The sequence below is a fragment of the Puma concolor genome, chromosome B1 (genome assembly GCF_028749965.1).
Source record: "Puma concolor isolate L17-30 chromosome B1, mPumCon1.1.hap2, whole genome shotgun sequence".
Lineage (NCBI taxonomy): Eukaryota > Metazoa > Chordata > Mammalia > Carnivora > Felidae > Puma > Puma concolor.
The window spans coordinates 16,790,074-16,808,894 of NC_141670.1; the positions used below are offsets into that span (position 1 = coordinate 16,790,074).

Genomic DNA, 18,821 nt, shown 5'->3' on the forward strand with positions numbered 1-18,821 from the left:
AGACTGTAATTTAATTTTTAAAGTAATAGCATTTTCTAAAATTGTGATGTTTTTTATTTATGTTAAATGTTTCTATTTATTTATGTCATTTTATTTTATGATTTCAGAAAAATCGTAGTTGTTGTAAATTATTACTTTGTCTCTGAATTCAGGCAGCATTAGCACAACACGGGGAAGAACTGATCACTATGAGCCATTTATCATTCAACAAATACTGACTGAATATTTCATATATTGACCTGTTTGCCGCATGCCTGCAATGTTCCAGCCGCTCTTCTAAAGCAAGCCGCGTTTTCCCTGTAACTCGCTCTGCCCAAGCAACCTGGCCCTTTTTCTCCTGCTCGCTCTTGCTACTTTCTGCGCCCTCGTTGAGTTCTGCTACCTAAACAGTTCAAGCCAGTGCTCAAGGTATACCAAACAACGCAAGTTTATTCACACCGTTCCAGAACAACTAAGTGGTTATCAGGTTTTTTTTAATCTTCACTACTGGTAATCATCCTTGCTACTAATAATGCTATGCCAGGTAAATTTTTACATCTAGATATTGAGAGGCAAATGCTTTTAGAAGTTGCTTATCCCCACAGGATATAGTATACAATATTTACTATACTGCAATTATGTATCTGACAGATTAGGTACACTGGTTTCAGAGAGGGCTCAAACTGTTCACCAGATGACAGACACAATTAGCCCAGGACAGATGAAATTGTTACCCGATATTTTTTCCTTTGTTAACTTAAACACAGAGAGTTGAAACACTTAGATGTGAAGGCATCTTGATAATCTACGAAATAGCTCCCTTTTAAGCCACCAAGTGTTGCTTTTCTGGATTAGTAATGTTAGGTGTAGGAAACCTTATAAAGCATTATGATCTGATATTACTACAGTCTAAAGAGCCAGAAGTAGCTGACTTGTCACCAGATGGTAGATGATTCCCCACAAAGTCAAAGGCATGTGCATGTTTTGTTTTCAGTTTTGTTTTGTTTTGATCAAAGGGCTGCTGTCTCTACGATGGTCACCTTCATAGAGGGCAAATGTCTTTCAAGAAGCTAACTTTCCCCACTTAGAAGACGGTACAGGGACTTCAACTTTTTAGAGGAGGACAGGATGACTATTTACACAGATACATTCTCTACAGCATGGCCAATAATAATTCTTTAGAATGTCTCACTTGCAGATGCTTTTTCTGTGCATTAAAACAAAAACACCATTCCTCATGCCATTCCCTGCTTGCACTCTTAGAGAATTTTAACAAGTGCTGCAAAGCTTGGTTACAAGCTTATTTTTGCTGTCGTTTTTTTGGATTCCTTATGGCTGAGCCTTTTAACCACTGTTCTGAAGAGAACATCAGGAGGTTTAGAGCCTGCAGGTTTTAGGCTGTTCCTCACATTCCTGAAAAAAAATTATTAGGAAAAGAATCCAAAATGAAGAATTATTATTACATTGGTTGGATTCACTCTCCAATCAATGAGGATATAATTGATCACAATAAAGTATTTTTGATTCGCAATTTATGCTGACAATTGAGAAAACATAAACAAAGTCAAAAGATTGAATGTCTAGGTTAAATAGAAAGTAAAGCATTTAAAAAGTAGACAACAGGGGCGCCTGGGTGGCGCAGTCGGTTAAGCGTCCGACTTCAGCCAGGTCACGATCTCGCAGTCCGTGAGTTCCAGCCCCGCGTCGGGCTCCGGGCTGATGGCTCGGAGCCTGGAGCCTGTTTCCGATTCTGTGTCTCCTTCTCTCTCTGCCCCTCCCCCGTTCATGCTCTGTCTCTCTCTGTCCCAAAAATAAATAAACGTTGAAAAAAAAATTAAAAAAAAAAAAGTAGACAACCATACAAATTTTAAAAAGCACTGAAACTTTCAGATACTATACTTGATTAAAAATAAATTTTCCTTAAATTGTAACATGGATGTAAAAATAAATTAGGAACTATAATGATAATATTGCTATGTTATTATTATTTTGGGGGGGTAGGAAATTTTCCCTTGAAAGTGAGATCTTTAGTTAGATTTAAGAAAAGTGAAAACCTTTTTGTTTTTCTTTCAAATAATGCTTTTTATTTTTTTAAAAATTTTTTTTCAACGTTTTTTATTTCATTTTTGGGACAGAGAGAGACAGAGCATGAACGGGCTAGGGGCAGAGAGAGAGGGAGACACAGAATCGGAAACAGGCTCCAGGTTCCGAGCCATCAGCCCAGAGCCTGACGCGGGGCTCGAACTCACGGACCACGAGATCGTGACCTGAGCTGAAGTCGGACGCTTAACCGACTGCGCCACCCAGGCGCCCCTAAGTAATGCTTTTTAAAGGTGCATTATCAACGCTGGACACATGCCTACCTGACCTGCATGGGGAAGGAGGAAACCACTGTCTTTTGGCTAAAATTCCTAGCTGGTGAAATAGACATTTCTGTGTTGAAGACTAGGAGACAAGAAAGTATAGTTCCAGATGGCTATGTCATGCTGTTAAAACTTAAGAAAAAAAAAAAAAAACACCACGAACAAGGAAACTTGTCTTTGCTGGTTCTCTGTCACTTAAATAAAATGATCTTAATTAACCTTAAGCCGGAATAAGAGTTCTTAATTGTCAATATGGGAACTCGGTAGCTACGGAGGTGTTTCCTTAAGGCTAAAGGCATATGTCTTAACTTTTTCAGAAATGAGGTAAAGAGATTTGGAAAATCACCATACAGTTTTTTGCAGTGATCATTTAGAATTTGATATACATATCCATAAAGAAATCATTAGTTTGGGGAACATTTTGAAAAAATAGCTAATACAATAAAATATTATAATACTTTATTATAAAATGCAACAAGAACAGACTCATTCTAATATCAAATGTAGTTATAAATAATTTAGGCCTTCAAAATATAACTTACTTAAAATAGAAAATACTAAAAATGATGTAGAAATACTACAGAATCACGTTTCCTGAAGTCTAATTACTATGGACAATTTAAAATAGCTGATTAAATGTGCTTAGTTCTTTAAGATGAATAGAACTGATGTCATCTTATACTTTTATTTAATTAGCATGCTATACATTAAAATCAGCTGGAAGATAGCCAAAGTAAGCCTTAAAAGGACAGCATGACAATTAAGAGTTGCCATTTATTTTATACTTATTATAAAAGTCAATGCTGAATCATAATGTGAAAAAGTGCAGAAACCTGAATTTTTTTTTTAAATTTTTTAATGTTTATTTGTTTTTGAGAGAGAGAGACAGAATGTGAGTGGGGGGAGGGGCAGAGAGAGAAAGGGAGACACAGAATCCAAAGCAGGCTCCGGGCTCTGAGCCATCAGCACAGAGCCCAATGTGGGGCTTGAACCCATGAACTATGATATCATCACCTGAGCCAAAGTCGGTCGCTCAACTGAGCCTCCCAGGTGCCCCTAGAAACCTGAACTTAAGTGATTTTTCTAAATATTTTGATTTCTATTTCAAACATTTGGATATTTGAAACTTCCTAATCTTTGCTAATTTATGTACAAATTTCATATAATATTAGACACAACTTTTGCTTTCAACATGGTTATTGTGGACACAAAGTGATATACATTAAATTCTTCTTAGTAAAATTCCTAATCCATTCTTATTTTTGATTACAGCATTGGGTCAACTTTTTCATAAAAAGGCTATAAACCTTTAGGCCTAACTAAAAAAATGATTATCATGCCATATAGTATAGTAAAGGTGTGGGAAGTCTGTATAACCAGAAGTGTGTGTGTATTAACAGAGATACTAACAGGTTCACCCAGGAGCCCAAGTTGTAGCCTAATGTAAGCCTAACGTAACCAGTGATTACCAGTAATCATTTAGGCTTATTTAGGAAAACTAAAAGAAATTCTGCAATTATAGGTTCTATGTCAATTACTTGGTCTCTTTCCAGTTCATGACCTCTACTTTCTTCCAGCTTCAGTATGAAAAATAATTCCGTAAGTATCTTCGTTATAATTATCAATTATCAGCAATTCAATATTAATCTTCAATGGTCTGATTTTAGAATGAACTTCTAATAGGAGTACTTACTATACTTATTTACCCCTGCAAATTCATAATACCTGTAAATAAAAAAAACCCAGCATCTTCTAGTTACTAAAGCTTTCAAGCCATTTCTGTTTAAAGTTTACATTTTGTAAAATTATTCCTCAAAAATTGCTGACATAGGACATTTATAGCTTTTATCACATTGTGGCCCCGAAGCCATCTTTTCATCGTGAGGGAAATTAGAGACTCATTGCTACTTTTCAATATCTTGAGTTTCTCTGATAAGGTAGTATAATACATAATAGGTTTTCTGTTTTGAGATCAAGTCTGTATTTACAGTAACTAATACGAAAATAGTGAAGTTTGAGGTTACCAGGACAATGACTAAATGCCAAGTTCTAGACACTGGGCAAAGTACATTGATGGGTCAATAAAACTCTGGGAGCCTGTGAGCAGAGACAGGATGCAGTACGGTACAGGAGCAGAACTACAGACATAAGATTCAGATGTAGGCGAAGGAGAAAAGTGAGGAAGCATCTGGGGAGACATCCTGGCTACATTTTGAAGGATACATGACAGGTGGCTGCCACTTTGGGGAGATTTAAAGAAAAGGCTGTACAGAGGCTTTGCCAAAGTTTGGTATCGTGGAGCACCTGGGTGGCTCAGTCGGTTAAGCGTCCGGCTTTGGCTCAGGTCCTGATCTCAAGGTGCATGAGTTGGAGCCCTGGCGTCGGGCTCTGTGCTGACAGCTCAGAGCCTGGAGCCTGCTCGGGATTCTGCGTCTCCCTTTCTCTCTGCCCCTTCCCTGCTCGTGCCCTCTCTCTCTCCAAAAAACCAAAACGAAAAACAACATTAAAAAAAAAGTTTGGCATAGTGCATTTGGGAAATTACAAAGTATTTGATATTGCTAGCAAGTGATCTGGGAAGTGGCAGAAAGTAAGGATACGTAAATAGACAAAAGCTAAGGGGTGGTTTATGAAAGATAGGTATTACATCTCTGTATGTGGTTCTTAAAGTTGTTGAATTAGTAACTGTGTAGATGTGCCGTGCACCAGTGGACTTAGAATGCTAATCTTTTGTAGCATATCGCCTTTAAAGGTTATTAATGTAGGGGAAAATAGCACAGGTATAAAGTTTGTGTGTCACCCCTCCTGTGAGCCAAGGGTCCCCTCGCGCATGGTGCCCCCGCCAAGGCAGAAGGCGCGGCAGCAGGTGCACCTGAGGTATTCCGCAGATTGTTCGTCTCACGGCCATTCGAAGAAAAACGAATACAAAATTGTTTTCTTGTTGCAGGTCTTTTCGCTGTGCTAATTCTAAGCGTTTTTTTCTTTTTGTGTAAAGTTCTAAAAGGAATTAAATTGGAGAGAAGCTCCCTCTACCTTTTATTCTGTTGTAACGGAAACACTTCCTTGGCTGATATTTTTATTTACAGAATTTAGCTCAAAACTAAGTCTGTTCATGTAGCTTTCCTTTGAAAGCTAAACATGAGTGGAGTACAATGCTATCACTTCCATTTTATTCCATACAACGCCTCACATGCAACAAATAGGCATTATTCCTATTCGTTCTCACTATTAAATGTTTGAACGTGATACCCTAGACTGAGTTTGCTCAGTCTGTGTCTTTGTATCTTCCGGTGACATTTAGAACATAAGTTTTGAAAAATACTATCCCTCTACTGTATAAGTCACTTACTGGAGGGCTTTTGCCATTGCTGTCTCTGTGAAACAGGTGACGTACGCCCATATGTAGCAATAAAAATTATATTATACTTAATTAATAAAGGTGATTCCCATGTCATCCGTATTTTGGGGAAAAAGGAAGCAATAAAAATACATTTCTTAGGAGGAGCTCTCAGATATTCTTTATTTTACATTTCATGGTAGCCTCAGTCTTCAGTAGAGCTTTTTATTCAAAGCTTCCAACAAAATGTTTTGCATGAAATATTTTCAGTAGCATTGTAAACGATCTGATACCTTGGTCGACCAACAATAGAGTTGACTTAGGGAAAGCAGGAATGTTGTTGAAACCGAATTTAATCATTATTTGGTCATTTCCTTCTCAATGCTTTTGATTTGACCGACCCATTTCAATGCACAGAAACAGCTCTGTTCCTCAGAGACTCTCAGTCAAAGAAATACTCACTATGGGGCAACTCGTCCTGCAATCCAAAGTCTGTGCTATTGACAACAAACATCCGCAGCAAACATTAGTGTTTGCAGGAGGTGTGCAGTGTGTTTGGTTTCGGTCTCTGTCTCTGAAACCTATCCGTTTGGGAGAAAAACTGGGCAATAGAAGAAGTTTACCGGCACATACTATATAGCCGTGCTTGAACTCAGTGCAGAGCTCTCACTTCCTTTCTTTCCTTGGAAGCTGAGCCGGGGGGGGGGGGGGGGGGGGGGGAGCACAATGGGGGTGTTGTGCTCTGGGCTAGCGTGGCATGCGTGATACTAGGAAAGGAAGCGTGAGCCGCTTCCAATATCTACACCGTTTGCTTTGCAACTACCCTGAAGTAAATCAAACGGCACGCCACGACTCTAAGCTCAAAATAAGCAAGTGCAAAATCCACTTGCTGTTGTGACCTAAATAGGGAACGGAATTCCTTGATTGAAATGTATACGTGGGTGTGCTGTTAAGGGCTGTTAAAGAAATCATTTATGAAGCTTCAGAAATGCTCCATAATTTTCACACTGCTGATTTTCCATGTAGTTCTCTTAATATATGTCAAAGTACAGTGAATAAAAGGATCCATTGTGTATAAGGGAGAAAGGTTGTTGGTTATGAAGACTGTCCAGAACAACAAGCTGTCATGGTTTGTTACCACACTAAATATCTTAAACTCCGAGGCATATTGTAATTTTTTTTTTTTTTTTGTCATACAATTTCCGGAGCCCAAGTCACTATAACAACTCTGTGTTTCTGACACTATTTTATGGAAGTGTGTGTGTGTGTGTGTGTGTGTGTGTATGAGTGCGTGTGTATGTGCATGCTTCTCTGGGAAATCCAGAAACCACAATGAGTGTAAATCTTTGAGGTTAAGTTTTGCTCCAAATTATTGTTATGCATTGCTTTAAAAAAAAAAAAAAAAGGCAAAGAAGCTTACCTCTGTCAGTCAAGCGGATACGCAGGGACCTCCTTCCCAGCCTCGGTCTCAGCGTGTAGGCAGATTCTCTGCGAGCCAACAATCTGTTAACAGGAAGCAGGTACACCCGAGAGCGCCCGCCTGCGTTACAGTCCGGTGCCCATCGGAGCACACACCTGCTTCTTCAGACCTGCGGCTCATATGCAGCAGCCGCGCACAGGACCGCCGTTCGCAGATGGTAACGCCCTCCTTTGGGGTCACTAGTTTTCAGGATAAGCAGCTAGAGAGCAGCTGCGATAACATTGCAGGGGAAGCTTGCCTGCCCAAGACAAAACCCTCTTCTGCCGTCTGATAGCAGATATGCAGCATGATCGCTCTGCCTTCCACTTTCTCCAATCAGCTCATGGGAACAGCAGGCAACAGCTTGTCCAAACGGCAGCTCGCGGGCATGCTTGGCCGTAATAACTGCGTGCTAGCCTGCCCATTTCTTCTCTCTTCTCTGAACGGATCTTTCGAAAATGCTTCTTCCAGGGCGAAGCTCAGCAGAATATGCCACACGGTTTTCCATAAGTAAAATGGCTGGCCCTCTCAGCACTGCTGCAGACAGCTCATTGGGTTCCACTGGCTTTTCGTAGTCATGGCAACAACCAACAGACAGACTTAGACAGCAGGCATGGCTGATCATGTGCGGCACACCGACACAGCTTGTTAATTTCTTTTCACCAAACTCATCATTTTTCGCGGAGGGTAGCTTCCGGTGTCTTTCTAAATGTTTCACCCATAGCACAAGTGCTCTGAGTTTTCCGCTTTCGTGAGGAACTTTTGCTAGATGAGCCAGTGCTCCATGTGAAATTGAGAAAGGGAAGCCCTTCTCAGTAGATGGATTCGGGTCTTTCCAGGTTAATAACATGTAAGTCACTGTAGAGACGCTAATTGGAACCATTGTCAAAACAGATTCTACCTTCACGTCATCGAATGGGCGTAAGGGAGATTGGCAGATGTGGGCAGTTAGACTTTGTGTTTTTGTTTATTTATTTTTATTGTTTAAAAAAAATTGTTTTTTTTTTATTTTTGAGAGAGAGAGAGAAAGACAGACCGTGAGTTGGGGAGGGGTAGAGAGAGAGGGAAACGCAGAACCTGAAGCAGGCTCCAAGCTCTGTGCTTTGAGCACAGAGCTTGACCTGGGGCTCCAACCTGCAAACTGCAGGATTATGACCTGAGCCGAAGTCGGCCGCTTAATGGACTGAGCCACCCAGGCACCCCTATACTTTGTGTTTTTAAATGATGAGCTTGTAGCCACGTGATTGAAACAAAGCCCTACGACTCATTATATAGGGCCAACAACAACCGAATCACATAAGGATATTTTATAAGAGTCAGCCTATGGATTTCATGCATCTAGTTATTTGAATATATGTTGATGTATTATACAATTTAAGATAGACTTTTAAAAATTCCCCTTTCCTATTGCAGAAAATGATTATAACTTATTTTTCATTTAACTATTATAACTTATTTAATTTAACCTAATTATAACTTATTTTTAATTTAAAAATACTTTAACAATCCAAACCAAGTTAAAAACCTTTTGCTTTACACATTATCTCCAAAGCAGGAATAGATTTACTTTCTCTGTTAGATGGATCACACCCCATCCTTCCTTAAAATGTCACCCCCTTTGGGAATTTCCCATGATTAACGCTGTTAACCGTTTATATTTTCTGCAAAATCCCCACTCTTCTCTTCAATACTGTCATCAGTCTCGGTCTATGTGATGTATTTCTAAGACACCATCCCATTCTTTTCATTTCTAGCAACCTGTTTGAAAGAGCCGCGCTAACACTTTGGATTTGTAAATGTAGATGCTTCCTTTGTTAGTAGTCATTGATTTAGTATTTTCCCAGTATTGCATCTCCCTACCCCCAGCGGCACGCTTGCCTTCCGTAGCAATTCACCAACGTTAGTATGCTAAGAACCCCGTGGATGCAGATTTGGTGACCCCATTTCCCTTCCGTCTCCAACCACATTCACGTCTGGTAGGTTTGAGCCACCTCAGGGTTAACAGATCTAGGGGATGGGCCTTTCTGCTTGGTACAGTCCTCGTGACTCCATATTGTTTTAAGCCTGCTCACCTGTTCTCATTTAAGTTACCTTCCCTTCAGTTATTTTCAGCGTGTGGCACCTTGAACTTGCCCCTCCCTTCAACTTCCGCCTCATAATCCGTTCTTCACTCCTCACGTTTCAGTAACCTTGCATTACTCCTATTTCTCGCTTCCCTGTCTAGCAGATGGCCCTGCTACCTCAAAGCTTCTCAACCAGATTTTAGCTGCCCAGTACCTTTGACCTCCATCCAAATCTGCCTTTTCTACATAATCTGTCAGCACCTTGCTCAAATAGACCACCCCGCCAATGACACTCCCAGGCAGAGTACGCAGGGGCCTCCGCCATGCTTCTGCCGTACCTGGGATGTTCCTCTACTGTTGCCATACTTTTTGCGTCCCGTTGACTTGTTAGCTATGCCCTTCCATGTCTGACTCTTCTACTGCTCTGTCACGTCCCCAAAAGCCAACCTTGTCCACCCGTGTCTTATTTGCCATCCATGTTTTAATTTTCTTTTTTTAAGTGTTTATTTCTTTATTTTGAGAGAGAGAGAGGGAGCAAGCGGGGGAGGGGCTGAGAGAGACAGAGATGGAGACAGGGAATCCCAAGCAGGCTCTGCACTGTCAGCGTGGAGCCCGACGTGGGGCTCAGACCCACAAACCATGAGATTGTGACCTGAGCGGTGATCAAGGCTTAACTGATTGAGCCACCCAGGCGCCCCTTAATTATAACTTTAAGATATTTCAGTATCTTAAAACAATTTGGACGAGGACCTAAAACACTGTCTGAACATGTGCTGAATGACTGGAGAGTGTGAAGTCTGTGTTTCAATCCACCTTTTCAACATCACACCTTTGTCAGTATTATAACTTCAGAAAAATTTAAGTGATTTTGATTAAATGTTGGCATGCTAAAAAAGTTATCACTCCTGAAACCAATATTGCACCATATGTTAACCAAAAAAAATTTAAAGAAAAAGTTATTAAGAAACATCTTAGTTCATTTTGTGTTTTAGGGTGGGTTCTCTTTGCGTTGCAGGTCCGAAAATGTCTTCATTGCACACCTACCTGTGACTGATTCTTTGGCTAGGTGTAAGAATATTTTTAACCATTTTCCTTGGGAATTTTGAGGGCCTTCTTTTTATTTTTTTATTTTTTTAATTTTTTTTTCAACGTTTATTTATTTTTGGGGGGACAGAGAGAGACAGAGCATGAACGGAGGAGGGGGAGAGAGAGAGAGGGAGACACAGAATCGGAAACAGGCTCCAGGCTCCGAGCCATCAGCCCAGAGCCCGACGCGGGGCTCGAACTCACGGACCGCGAGATCGTGACCTGGCTGAAGTCGGACGCTTAACCGACTGCGCCACCCAGGCGCCCCGAGGGCCTTCTTTTTAAAAAACCTTGTATGTTCTTGCGTCACTATGTCCCCAGATGCCACTCCCCCAAAAGAGAACTGGAAAACACCCAAGCTACTCCGAGTAAGAGACTGGCAGGAACTGAGGCTAATTTCTATGTCCCGTGGTGCCCCTCATGCTCTCTTGAGTAATTGTTATATATCACTCTCGGTGGGGGAGCTCTGTTATTTCTGAGCCCTTTGGCTTCTTCACCTCCCCCAAGCCCCACCCCTCCCAGCTCTGGCCACCATGGCTGTCGTGACCTCTCGGTTCTGCTCTACCTCATGTCTCCGACGTTCATTGTCCCTCCTAACTTGTTCATTAAAAAAAAAAAAAATAGGGGCGCCTGGGTGGCGCAGTCGGTTAAGCATCCGACTTCAGCCAGGTCACCATCTCGCGGTCCGTGAGTTCGAGCCCCGCGTCGGGCTCTGGGCTGATGGCTCAGAGCCTGGAGCCTGTTTCCGATTCTGTGTCTCCCTCTCTCTCTGCCCCTCGCCCGTTCATGCTCTGTCTCTCTCTGTCCCAAAAATAAATAAACGTTGAAAAAAAAAAATTAAAAAAAAAAATTGCTAAATACAGATTTTCAGCGAACGAATAGGATTTTTCCATCTCATCTTTCTGAGCCAAATGAGATGCTTCATAAATTGCCAGCAGCTTTCTACCTAGAATGCTCTGTGTCAGATTCTAATCTTTGCTCCAATCAGCCATGGTAGGACACTTGGCATTACACTGCTTTAAAATTTTTGCCAATGCCATAGGGGCGGAGTAATAGCTTGTTATTGTCTTAATTTGCGTTTCTCTAATTACTAACAGAATTACATATCTCTTCATGTTAAAAAAAAATTTTTTTTTTAACGTTTATTTTTGAGAGACGGAGAGAGGCCGAGCACGAGTGGGGGAGGGGCAGAAAACGAGGGAGACAAGAGAATCCAAAGCAGGCTCCGGGCTCTGAGCTGTCAGAACAGAGCCCGACATGGGGCTCGAACCCACGAACTGCAAGATCGTGACCTGAGCCGAAGTCAGACTTTTAACTGACTGAGCCACCCAGTTGCCCCTAAATATCTCTTCGTGTTTGTTGCTCTTTTGGGTTACCTCCTCCTATACATTTCCTGTCCATCCCTTTTAGCCTCTTTCCTCCGTTGAGGTTGTTGTCTTCATGTGGAATTTTAAACAAAATGGCCATTAAAAGCATTTTCAAAAGTTTTATATATGTAAGTGTTATAATTAAATTTATGACATAATTAGAACTTGGTAAGACATCCATTGGCATGTCAAGAGAAGCCCGTAATTCCTACTGCTAATTGTTTTGGTTTTTATTCTTTGGAAGCGGGTGAAAATCTCCATGCAGAATGGTTTTTTTCAGTATGAAAAATACTGAATACCACAGGCATCATATGAAGAATGATTTTCCCAAACAAAACCTAAGGTCCTACAAATCTCATCGCAAAAAATGTTGGCAGCAGAAGTGCCTGGCAAAATTAATATCGCTCTCATGTTTAAAATAGTACATAGCACGAGTGGAAAAAGAGGGTCGAGGAGCTGGGACAGACAGAAGGAGGGCAAGGAGGCCAGTGGAGGGCTGTGTGCGACCCTGGACCAGGGGCTGGGCCAGGAACAGGTGCATCAAGTACATCACTGAGACAACTGGTGAATGTGAATGTGGACTGTATATTTGGTAATAGTGTTGTTTGCGTTTTAGATTTGCATAACTTGGTGATTATGTTGTGGCGTTAAAAGTTCTTCGGAGACGTGTTGAAGTGTCACCTACGTCATCAGAAAGAATAATAATGCGTGAAAGTATATTTGTAGTGTGTGTGTATGTATGGTATGCTTTAGCTCTTGTAATGATGAATACATAGATGGATGGATGGATTTGTTTACTGAGGGCTAGCAAAATACAGGAAAACACCAATACCTGGTGAATCTTGGGTGAAGGGTATTTCTCGTTTATTTGACTATTCTTTCCAGTTCTCTGTAAGTTGAAAATTTTTGTTGTCAAGGTAAAAAGCTCTCAAAAAAGGATTAAAATAAAAACACAAGAGAGTGTTCAGAACACAAACGGATTTAAGGTAAGATTACTTGACCAGGGCCTAACTATCAGAGTTAAAGCTACAAGTTGGTAAGTTAGGGACGAATTAAGGTGGTTATTATCATTATGATTATTAACATTATTAAGAGACCATTTTGGTAGAAAGTATCGGAAATATTTTGTACTTTATTGAAAGAAGTCTGTTATTTTCCTGTATTTCCTGCTTTACTGTTATTAAGCCACTTATCCCTCGGTTCCCATGTTGAAATCCTTCTTAATCTGGTTCCCTCGCCACTGTAAAAATCAGCGAGATAACTGTTGATCAAAGCAACATGTTCTCCTGCAGCCTCACCTATCCCCCCAGCTTCCACAGCTGGGTGACAGTCTACCAAGGGATCCGGTCCCTGGGGTAACAAAGAAGCTCTTTGTACAACTTAGGGAATAGAATTTGAGAATGGTTTGTTTAATGGGACAGCACAGGCTATTATGAGGCTTAGACTGAATTTCTAATTCCTAGCAACAAATAGAACAGAACATGCTAAAGTTTGTTCTCAAATCTTGCATGTTTGGTTACATTAGCAATGAAATGAACAATACACTGTTACGTAGGACCAAGATGGGAAGGGTGACAACTACGTTGGGCAGGATTAGAAAGAGGATTGGAATATCTCAGCAAAGCAAATTGGATTTATTTTTAAGATTCCATCCGCTAAGAATAAAGTATGCTGGGAAGCAGACTGACCCACAGGCTATTAATCAGATGCCTTCATATCCTCTGAGAGAGTCTGACCTTGATAAGAATCCAGAACGACCTTGATAAATCAGAGGTACCAGAAACCGAAACAAACCCAGCAGAGGGAAGGCTTCCTGGAAAACTACTTACTGAATAAATTAAAATGAGAAAATGATTACAGAAGAACAAAACCCTACCAAAGGGTGAACGATAAGCCTATAAATGCCAGCCATATAAAACTGGTTTTAAAATCTGAGTATCTATGAACACAAAAAATAACGTGTGCACCACAAAAGAACATTGCATTAGCAATTACCAAAACTCACTTGGAGTCTTACATTCTCTCCAGGTGAAGAACAGGGACGATGTGGCAGGACGTACAGGAAGAAGATTTGGCCAGGCCTAAACCCGGAGAACTTGGTCTTGACCGGTTAATAATAACAACATTGTTTTAAATATTTCAGGTTTATCAAGCTCCGGGCTTATGGACGTCTCCAATCACGGTAGCTTACAAGAACAACTTTATCTTAAAATGGGCATTAATACGCATCGCTACCAGGTGGGGAAAAATTGTAGCATTAGCCCATAGCAAAAGAAAAAGCTAGCGAACGATGAACTCTCCATGCCCCTCCCACCGCAGCCCACCCCCAGCCCTGGTGAGCCCAAACACACATATGTCTTGCTTGCTCCTGCCAAAGAAAATCATACGGGGCTTCTTTTTAGGCCTGCGTTGCCAGAGAGCCTGTGAGCAATATAGAAAAGGCGCACTTGCTCCCACGGAATTTGGTTGTTTATACTTCATAATGATAGGCTTGGAAAGTGACCTGGAAAGAGGAGGCTGCTTGCTTTCACTCCGCTGTGAGGGGCCACACTTTGTTCTCCAAGAGGCACTCTGACCAGGATCAACGGAGTGTATCTCTGGTGACCTTGTCCACTTACCATTGTTTTCTCTGGAAACAGTGACGCCCAGGGGCCTCCGGGCCGCGGTCATGGCCACGATGCCCGGTCGCACAGAAAAGCTTGGGGCCCTGCCGTCACCGCGTTATTGAATTAGTGACGAGACACATCAGCCTTGGCAAACACAACCTGGCCAGAAGCGTTTTGGAACAAATGCTGCCTCTTTCACCTGAGCCGCCGAAACGCATTATGAGGCGCGAGGTGAAGGCTGGGCCGTTTCTGCCAACTCTGAAGAGGCGGCCGCCGAAGCCCGCGGGAGCCACATGCGCAAATCTCACAGAAACGACAGCCAGAGGGGCTCGACCCCCTTTACAAGCACGTGGGGTTAGAATGGTTCGGTTAGAATTTTGACTTACTCGTCAAAATGAACAAATAATGTGATGAGGTCTGAGTAATGCCTGATGTGGTACATGTTTGAGAATCCGATTGCCTGATGTGAGAATTGGTTGAAACGCCCAAATGAGAAATTGCCCGATACGAGAAATGGTTGCAATGGCCAAATGAGAAAAATGGTTGAAAAACAACAACCCCTCTCCCCCCCCCCCCCCCCCCCCCCCCGCCCCAGACAAAAACGCCTGTCTGTCGTAGATACCCAGTTAAAGGCCCACCAGTGACAGCATACACAGCTTGGGAAAATAAAGCATGTGATCTTGAGGAATCCTGGACGGGGGCTTCATTTTTTCCCGTTAGGATGATAATCAAGAATGGCAATTCTTTCACCACGCCTACCCAAGTCAGAATTTGTTTCCTTTGTCCTCAAAAGTAAGACTCGCAGGTCCTAGTTGCCGGCGAGTCACCTTAAACTGGTAACGCGCGAGAATAGTCTTGGACAATTTGTGCATCGAAGGAAGAAGATCAATTTTGTAAACAGTCCTTGTGGGTTTAAATTAGCACAAAAATCATTTCACAGCTAACTTACTGTGGGCACGAGGGTGGATAAAGAAAACTCTTCTAAGAGCTGATACTAAACTACGTCTTGAAGGGTAAGGAGGAGGACTTAATGAAGGAACGACATAACGAAGTCTATAAACCAAGGGAATAGCATGAGCCAAGTCTAAGATACGTGAGGGGGTTGGTGGCTGTCTTTTCATAAATTAGGTGACATGAATGGATCCCCTGATTTTCTGACAGGATTTTTATGTGGATCAAGCAAGGTAATATATGAAAAGGTTTTAAACTCAGCAATTATAAACAAACTCAGGTTATTGTTCAATCTTTGGTAACACGAGAAGTAGTTTTATCACGGTATCTGTTAGGATTAGGATTGGCTGAGTATACATGTAAACCCAAATTACAGGGCTTAAACAAGACCATGCCGAAGTGAGAGACAAAAAGTTCAAGGCTAGTAGAAAGCTGGCCCCAGGGTCTCTGTTCTGCCATCTTTTGAAAGTGGCTTCTAGGGGCGCCTGGGTGGCGTAGTCGATTAAGCGTCCGACTTCAGCCAGGTCACGATCTCGCGGTCCGTGAGTTCGAGCCCCGCGTCGGGCTCTGGGCTGATGGCTCAGAGCCTGGAGCCTGTTTCCGATTCTGTGTCTCCCTCTCTCTCTGCCCCTCCCCCGTTCATGCTCTGTCTCTCTCTGTCCCAAAAATAAATAAACGTTGAAAAAAAAAACTTAAAAAAAAAAAAAAAGTGGCTTCTATCGTTAAGGCACATTCACAGTCTAGAATGGCTACTTGTACCGCAGCCATCATGTACATGTTACAGGCGAGAAAAAGCAAAGGAGTGCAAGGGGGCACATTTTCCACTTGAGTTGGCCTCCTTTTATTCTTTTTTAAAATCAAGGTATAATCGACCTATCACGTTATGAGTTGACCTCTTGTAAAGAACTCCATAACTCCAGCATTTCTACTGATATCTCGTTGCCCATTCCCAGTTACAAGTGAGGTTCAAAAGTGCCATCTTTGAGCTGGACACATGTAGCCCTAGATAAACCAGTGTTCTATTATTGAAGAAGAAATGGGGAACGATTGTGGGTAGGCAGCAAGCTCCCTCTGCCAGGTATCAGCCAGGGGTCATCAGTCATGTTTTGTGTCAGAGTGGCCCTTTTATTTTTTTTATTTTTTATTTTTTTAAATTTTTTTTTTTCAACATTTATTTATTTTTGGGACAGAGAGAGACAGAGCATGAACGGGGGAGGGGCAGAGAGAGAGGGAGACACAGAATCGGAAACAGGCTCCAGGCTCTGAGCCATCAGCCCAGAGCCTGACGCGGGGCTCGAACTCACAGACCGCGAGATCGTGACCTGGCTGAAGTCGGACGCTTAACCGACTGCGCCACCCAGGCGCCCCAAGAGTGGCCCTTTTAGGAAAGATTCACCTTTTTCTTCAAGTATACAACTGGACTTTGAAAGCGACACCACTCACAGACAGGGCTTTAGGGCGGCCCAATGGCGGAGAGACAATGCACGTTGTGCAGTTACACTCTCCTTGTGCTCTTATTTATTTAAACTTGGGGCGCCTGGGTGGCGCAGTCGGTTAAGCGTCCGACTTCAGCCAGGTCACGATCTCGCGGTCCGTGAGTTCGAGCCCCGCGTCGGGCTCTGGGCTGATGGCTCAGAGCCTGGAGCCTGTTTCCGATTCTGTGTCTCCCTCTCTCTCTCTGCCCCTCCCCTGTTCATGCTCTGTCTCTCTCTGTCCCAAAAATAAATAAACGTTGGAAAAAAAAAATAAATAAAAAAAAATAAACTCTGTCTGTCCTCCGGGATTATGAACTTCAGGAGAGCGGGGATCGTTTGTTTTGTCTTCACCCTATATCCATTGCTTAGCACAGCACCTGGTGTATAGAGACAGATATGATGAATGAACAAATGAATGAATGAGCCGGCGGGGGAAGTCACAGGTGAATTGTATCTTCCTCCAAGGCCATCCCTCGATTCAGTCCAACAAGCATTCCTTTATCCTGTACTACATGCCAAGAACCTCATCCGGTGTTAGATTACTAAATTACAGCTCACATTCTGGGTGGGAGAAAATACAAGTGAATAAGTAGTTATGTTACAATGTGATTTGCCTTTCAGTACGACTGTATCCAGGCAGTCATGGGAGAAGAGAAAATGGCTAGTCCCTGAGCTGCATTGAAGGGGCTGTACCGAAGCTGGGCCAAAAGGATAAAGAGGGGCTTGCTCGTCCGGGAAATCAGGGATAGGATTTCCAGGGCAGCACAGAGACAGGAAAGCAAATTTGCAGTTTGGGGAACCCAAGGAGTTGAATGTAGCTGAAGTGCAGCCTGGGGCAGGCACAAGAAGAGATGAGACCGAAAAGGTAGACGTGTGATAGTTTGCGAAACGCCTTGTTCTCCTCATTAAGGACCTTGGAGTTTGTCCTTCAGGAAACGGGAAACCACCATAGGGTGTTTGAAAAGAACAAAGAGGTGATCATGTTTGCATTTTAGGAGGATAGCTTTGGAACACATTTATGTAGGCAGTATATTTTAATGGAAGTATATTTTCATAGGGTTTTATGTTTTGATTTCTTTTGTTGCCTATTTTTATGAGACATTTGTTGAGCCCCTTCTTTATGTAAGGTATTATATTAGGTACCAAAAGAAGTGCCAACAAAACGAAGGACCCATAAATCATTAGATGTGCCAGTATTTATGTTCCACTAGAAAGAAGAAAAAACTTGCCGATGACATTGTCACAGTGTTCTTTTTTACATGAGCATTTTTGTCATTTGTTGAGAGAGCTCTGTTAAAGGTGATTATTTACATTTCATCCTCCACCACTGCACATGCAAATGAAGAAAGTGAAAGGAGTTAAATTATTCCTAAAAATTTTTTATATTCAGGGTTCAACTTTTCTGAATGATATTTAGATCAGGGACATTGGTATTCATGCTTCCCCCCCGCCCCCAACACACACCATCATCATCGACTTGGTAATTTTCAAAGTTTGGCACGTATCTGAATCAGAAAAATGGTAATAGAGGCATAGACCGCGTTCCATTTCAACAAGCCTGGGCTTCTTGTATTCTGTGTTGCTATTCCAGAACATTCTAAGACCCTCAAAGTTTAAGAAGCCCTGCACTATGGCATCAGGAGAGTGAGTGTGTAGAGAGTACTTCTTAAAGTGAGTGTACCACTTATGTTTTCAGTATTTTCTTACATTTGGTGAGTTATGACGACGACGTATACACAGGACAAGGGTATCACAGTTGCTACCAGGCTGAGAAATACATTGTTTCCTGGGCTGTTAAATTGCAGACAGTGTGCATCTTAGAATCATCAAGCGATGATATTTTCAAAAGTATGGGAGTTTTACAAAGTATGCAAGGAATACATTAAAGATAATGATTACTTGATGTCTATAATAAGGGACTGATTAATTAGATATGGTACTTCTACATGGAAGATGTTCTATTAAAATTATTTAAAAATAACTATGTAGAATGATATTTAAAAAAATTTTTTTAGCATTTAATTATTTTTGAGAGACAGACAGAGCATGCTCAGGGGAGGGGAAGAGAGAGAGGGAGACACAGAATCTGAAGCAGGCTCCTGGCTCTGAGCTGTCAGTACAGAGCCTGATGCGTGGTT

The 18,821-nt window shown here is 41.9% G+C and overlaps 2 protein-coding genes across 6 annotated transcripts in view; one reads left to right on the forward strand and one right to left on the reverse strand.

The window, feature by feature from the left end:
* Positions 1–18,821, forward strand: part of CFAP96 (cilia and flagella associated protein 96) — a 521,342-nt gene that overhangs the window by 375,280 nt on the left and 127,241 nt on the right. The window lies entirely within an intron of this gene.
* Positions 1–18,821, reverse strand: part of SORBS2 (sorbin and SH3 domain containing 2) — a 353,761-nt gene that overhangs the window by 216,779 nt on the left and 118,161 nt on the right. Inside the window, exon 1 of one of the 5 annotated variants that reach the window (XM_086703237.1) lies at positions 7,097–7,747. The exons of 1 other annotated variant lie outside the window; for it this stretch is intronic. The gene's annotated coding sequence lies outside the window, so the exon portion shown is untranslated. Of the gene's footprint in view, positions 1–7,096; positions 7,748–18,821 lie in introns of those variants that run through there. 3 more of the 5 variants (XM_086703238.1, XM_086703239.1, XM_086703240.1) reach the window with 3 other exon arrangements.